The sequence below is a fragment of the Procambarus clarkii genome, chromosome 2 (genome assembly GCF_040958095.1).
Source record: "Procambarus clarkii isolate CNS0578487 chromosome 2, FALCON_Pclarkii_2.0, whole genome shotgun sequence".
NCBI lineage: Eukaryota > Metazoa > Arthropoda > Malacostraca > Decapoda > Cambaridae > Procambarus > Procambarus clarkii.
The window spans coordinates 13,858,174-13,864,445 of record NC_091151.1 but is presented as its reverse complement, the minus strand read 5'-3'; the positions used below and the strand labels follow the sequence as shown (position 1 = coordinate 13,864,445).

The 6,272-nt window shown below is 32.5% G+C and overlaps 1 long non-coding RNA gene across 1 annotated transcript in view; it reads right to left on the bottom strand.

Annotated features, from left to right (window-relative positions):
* Positions 1–502, bottom strand: part of LOC138366940 (uncharacterized) — a 7,502-nt gene extending 7,000 nt beyond the window's left edge. Inside the window, exon 1 of the long non-coding RNA XR_011229261.1 lies at positions 367–502. This is a non-coding gene — a long non-coding RNA (uncharacterized lncRNA). The remainder of the gene's footprint in view (positions 1–366) is intronic.
* Positions 503–6,272: the final 5,770 nt, after the last annotated feature.

The window sequence follows — 6,272 nt, the reverse complement described above, 5'->3', positions numbered from 1 at the left end:
TCTAATAGTCTAACCTTCTAGCTAGTTTGCTGACCTAAGAGTGTAAATGCCTAGCCCCTAACCTGAGATATATACAAGAGTTGTTACATTCTTGTACAGCCACTAGTACGAGTAGCGTTTCGGGCAGGTCCCTGGAATACGATCCCCGCCGCGAAGAATCGTTGTTTCATCCAAGTACACATTTTACTGTTGCGTTAAACAGAGGCTACAGTTAAGGAATTGCGCCCAGTAAATCCTCCCCGGCCAGGATACGAACCCATGACATAGCGCTCGCGGAACGCCAGGCGAGTGTCCTACCACTACACCACCTGCTGCAATATTATTATAAAAGAAATATTACTTATTATAATCGTAAATACTAAATACCTGTTGTGTTGATTTAGGGGCGACGACGATCGTGGGATCGGATGCGAGCCACAGGTGGCCTACACCATGCTTTCTAAGGCGTCCCTCTCATAACAAAAACAAATCCGTGCATTCATACACAAACAGAGATCCCGTGGTTATGCGAATACTTGCAATTCTTTTACTTAAAATAATAACAATTAGATTAATAACAATTAACATAATTTTTGCTCAAGTTTCATAAAAATCATTAATACTATTTTAAATAAAAATTTATAAGACATCTAAAAACAGATACACAGACTTTGTGTGATATTTATTTCAACATTATATATTAATAGAACGTTGTAACTATTATTTTTAAATATTAGGTAGTTTCCAGCTTCGTATATCGCATATAAACGTTGCAAAAAGATTTTAGACTGAATTAACACATTACACATTTATGGAGTAATTAACAACAAAACAATCTTTATTTTCATTGCAGAACATATATCAGAGCATACTAGTGACTCATACATTTAAAATAGTGTGATTTTTAAACAATTCGGTTGTAAACCCGCAGAACCGCCTACCCGCCAAAGACGTAACATAAGAAATGGTATATAATTCATTATTTTAAATTACATATATAATCATTAATAATTTTCGGCAGCTATCGAGGTTCTCCATAGGTAAATTCCTGTACTCTAACAAGATGCTACTTGCTGTTTAGCTGTTTAAATTCTTGGAAAATTGTAATGACCAGCGACATAAAATATAACAATGAAATAGTAGCTGGTAACTGTAGGTGAACGAAAAATTAAATTCCAAATTGATTAGATGTTTTTCTAAATATAAAGATCGACCTGAAGGAATTTTATGAATTATGGACTAATTAAACAAAAAAATAGGTAATTTTACTTGAAGAACAGATACCAGAGAATAGTTAGTGAGTACATTTATATTGTATAATGGGAGAAAGCCCCTGGTAGCCGCGAATTAAAATAACCACCTACATTAATTGATAACTAGGAAATAGTATCTGGAAACTTTATCTGAACGAAAACACAATACCAATTTGTTTAGATGTTTTTCTTAATATAAAGATCAACAGTAAGGAATCTTATTCATTATGGACAAATTAACAAAAAAAAACGATAATTTTCATTGAGGACCATATATTAGAGCATACTTAGTCACTTATATATTAAAAGTATTGTGTATTTTGAACCATTGGGGTTGTAAACAAACAGAACGGCCTACCCGAAAAGTCGTAACATAAAATGTTGCCTATGTTTGCTAATTTATTATTTGATAAATGATTATTATTAATTTACGACAACTATAGAGGTTTCCCATTAGTTAAATTACTGTAGTCTGACTAAATGCTACTACAAAACATATATAAATCCTGGGAAAGTCACAATGACCAGCGACATTAAAGCATGGAGGGTTAAATAGTAACAGGCAACTGTCGGCGAACGAAAAATTCATTTCCAAATTTATTAGATGTTTTCCTAAATATAAAGATCGATAGGCTGGAATTTTCTGGATTATGGCCTAATTAAGGCAAAAATATATATATTTTTACTTGAAGAACAAATATCAGAGCATAGTCAGTGAGTTATAGAATAATAAGAGTGTGGTATTTCATTGTATAACAAGAGATAGTCCATGGAAGCGAAAATAGACGTAGTTTTACACAAAATAACGTCCAAAAACAGCCGTAGAGTCAAACGGCAAATGTTGACGTTCTTTTTAAGAGGACAGGTTGGCAGGAATGGCCGAACAAATGGTTGTTAGAGTTTTACCAAAGAAAATGCTAATTTGTTAGCATTTTCATAATGCTAATGCATAATTTTCATAGCATCTAATAATGTTAGACAGGTGTAGGGGAGCCGGAGACCAGATACAAGTTATCATAAAAAGAAAGGTGAAACGCCACGCAACCTCTGAAGAGTCAACTAACAAAACACTTGAATTCCCTATTAGACTGTTTTACGGGAACTTCTTTTCGACGGCTCATAAAACGAAGGAAAGGGTCATGAAAGATATTATTAATAGGAACGTTATCCATACAGACAAAAATTAGAAAATGCAATTGAAAATTTACTACAAAAACAAGAAAACGGCCACCCATCTCATAAAAACTCCGCAGACACCAAACAAACGCCCTAAAGGAAACCAACGTCGTCTATGCTTTCACATGCCCACTTGGGGACTGTAAGCCCAAAAGATCTCAGTATATAGGCAAGACAACAACATCTCTTTCTAGCGATTAACAATGCACAAACAACAGGGCTCCATCATGGAACATATAATATCTTCTCACAACCAGACCATCTCCAGAGAAACAAGCAACACTGAAATCATCGACAGATACAGCAAAAACAGGAGATTCGACATCAGCGAGGCACTACACATCGAAAAGTCAACACCAGCAATCAACAGCCAATTAACGTATAACTATATTCTACCCACTTCAAGACCCCGAACCAACAGAGAAGCAGCAAGAGAAAATATGGGCCAATAGATCTTCTTTGGTTCCTTTCATTCTTATGTTTTCATAACCAATTTATACCAATTGATTCGTGTTCTATCTCCTCACCCAAAAACATTTGTGTCATATCTCCTCACCCAAAACGAAAATAAGCATAATATATGATATGTGTAAACCTGTCTTTGAAAATGTAAGAAGCCCTTGCGAAATTATTTTAGGTGTCATACCATAAATAAAAAATGATAAAAATGAACTTTGGAGAGTTAATATTTCACTTACTCTCGGCAGGTGAAGAAAAACGTAGGAAATATTGAGAAGATTCGAGTTAGAATCATTAATCATACCGTTTCGGTCATATTCAACAACATATGTTTACAAGAAAGACTGATACCAATATATATATATATATATATATATATATATATATATATATATATATATATATATATATATATATATATATATATATATATATATATATATATATATATGTCGTACCTAGTAGCCAGAACGCACTTCTCAGCCTACTATGCAATGCCCGATTTGCCTAATAAGCCAAGTTTTCATGAATTAATTGTTTTTCGACTACCTAACCTACCTAACCTAACCTAACTTTTTCGGCTACCTAACCAAACCTAACCTATAAAGATAGGTTAGGTTAGGTTAGGTAGGGTTGGTTAGGTTCGGTCATATATCTACGTTAATTTTAACTTCAATAAAAAAAAATTGACCTCATACATAATGAAATGGGTAGCTTTATCATTTCATAAGAAAAAAATTTGTAAAAATATATTAACTCAGGAAAACTTGGCTTATTAGGCAAATCGGGCCTTGAATAGTAGGCCAAAAAGTGAGTTCTGGCTACTAGGTACGACATATATATATATATATAGTAGGCTGAGAAGTGAGTTCTGGCTACTAGGTACGACATATATATCATATATATATATATATATATATATATATATATATATATATATATATATATATATATATATATATATATATATATATTATATATAAATATATATATATATGTCGTACCTAGTAGCCAGAACGCACTTCTCAGCCTACTATTCAAGGCCCGATTTGCCTAATAAGCCTAGTTTTTATGAATTAATGTTTTTTCGACTACCTAACCTACCTAACCTAACCTAACCTAACGTTTTCGGCTACCTAACCTAACCTAACCTATAAAGATAGGTTAGGTTAGGTTAGGTAGGGTTGGTTAGGTTCGGTCATATATCTACGTTAATTTTAACTCCAATAAAATAAAATTTACCTCATACATAATGAAATGGGTAGCTTTATCATTTCATAAGAAAAAAATTAGAGAAAATATATTAATTCAGGAAAACTTGGCTTATTAGGCAAATCGGGCCATGCATAGTAGGCTGAGAAGTGCGTTCTGGCTACTAGGTACGACATATATATATTTATATATATATATTATATATATATATATATATATATATATATATATATTTATATACATATATATTATATATATATATATATATATATATATATATATATATATATATATATATATATAAACAATTAATAACAATTAATTCATGAAAACTTGGCTTATTAGGCAAATCGGGCCTTGCATATTAGGCTGAGAAGTGCGTTCTGGCTACTAGGTACGACATATATATATATATATATATATATATATATATATATATATATATATATATATATATATATATATATATATGACAATGTCAGACCACGGAGGAAAAAAGAAACAGGAAATTTCCTTAAGTACTTTCGTATATTAAATACATCTTCAGAAGGTCATTTTACAGATCGAGTGATGGGTATAAATAGGCAGGAGAGAGTGGTGAAGTAAGGTGAGGTACAATACTTGGACAACGCAGAAGGCCCATTGGCCCATCAGATGCACCCAATTGGCCCATCCGATGTAGCCCAATGGCCCATCTGATACAGCAGACATACAAGCATAATGCATAGGTAATTATAACATAAAGAGGTAAATATATACAATAAATTAGTGAGACAAATGTTTTTCAATGATTCTACTTAAATCGCCCTTTAGCTGATCTATTAGAAATGGATCTAAGTTATATAGACCACTGCTAATATTCAAATTACTTTCTTTGGTGATCTGTATCAAAGCGGATTCAATTATGTTTCTGTTATAGGTGCTTTTACAATTTGTTATTGAAGACGCACTCTCCCAATCAATTTGGTGAGCTTTTTCTGACAAATGCACAAACAAAGCATTAGATAATTGGCCATGTCTTACAGAGTATTTATGTTGCGATATTCTACATTTTAAATCTTTAGATGTTTGCCCGACATAGAACTTATTACATTCCTTACAAGGTATTTTATAAATGACGCAATTATCACTACGTATTTAATAGATGTATTTAATATACGAAAGTACTTAAGGAAATTTCCTGTTTCATTTTTCCTCCGTGGTCTGACATTGTCACATTCTTAATCACGTGTTTATTTTCGTGATATACACATATATATATATATATATATATATATATATATATATATATATATATATATATATATATATATATATATATATATATATATATATATATATATATATATATATATATATATATATATATGTATATATGTATATATATATATCGTACCTAGTAGCCAGAACACACTTCTCAGCCTACTATGCAAGGCCCGATTTGCCTAGTAAGCCAAGTTTTCATGAATTAATTGTTTTTCGACTACCTAACCTACCTAACCTAACCTAACCTAACTTTTTCGGCTACCTAACCTAACCTTACCTATAAAGATAGGTTAGGTTAGGTTAGGTAGGGTTGGTTAGGTTCGGTCATATATCTACGTTAATTTTAACTCCAATAAAAAAAAATGAACTCATACATAATGAAATGGGTAGCTTTATCATTTCATAAGAAAAAAAATATACCTGCCTTACCCTACAGAGTTCTTCAACTCTGAAGAACTCTGTAGGGTAAGGCAGGTCCTAGTCAATAACGGCTTCTCCAATGGTTTCATCGAAGACATCATAAGAAGGAAAGTGAAAAGCCATGCAACCTCTGAAGAGACAACTAACACAACACCTATACCCCCTATTAGACTATTTTACAGGAACTTCTTTTCCACAGCTCATAAAACGGAGGAAAGGGTCCTGAAAGATATTGTTAATAGAAACGTTATCCCTACAGACAAAAATCAGAGGATACAACTGACGATTTACTATAAAACCAGAAAAACGGCCAGCCTACTCATGAGAAACTCTCCAGACACAAAACAGAACGCTTTAAAAGAGACTAACGTCGTCTATGCCTTCAAATGCCCACTTGGGGATTGAAAGCTCCAAAAAACCCAGTATATAGGCAAGACAACAACATCTCTTTCTAGGCGTTTAACGATGCATAAGCAACAGGGCTCCATTAAGGAACATATAATCTCT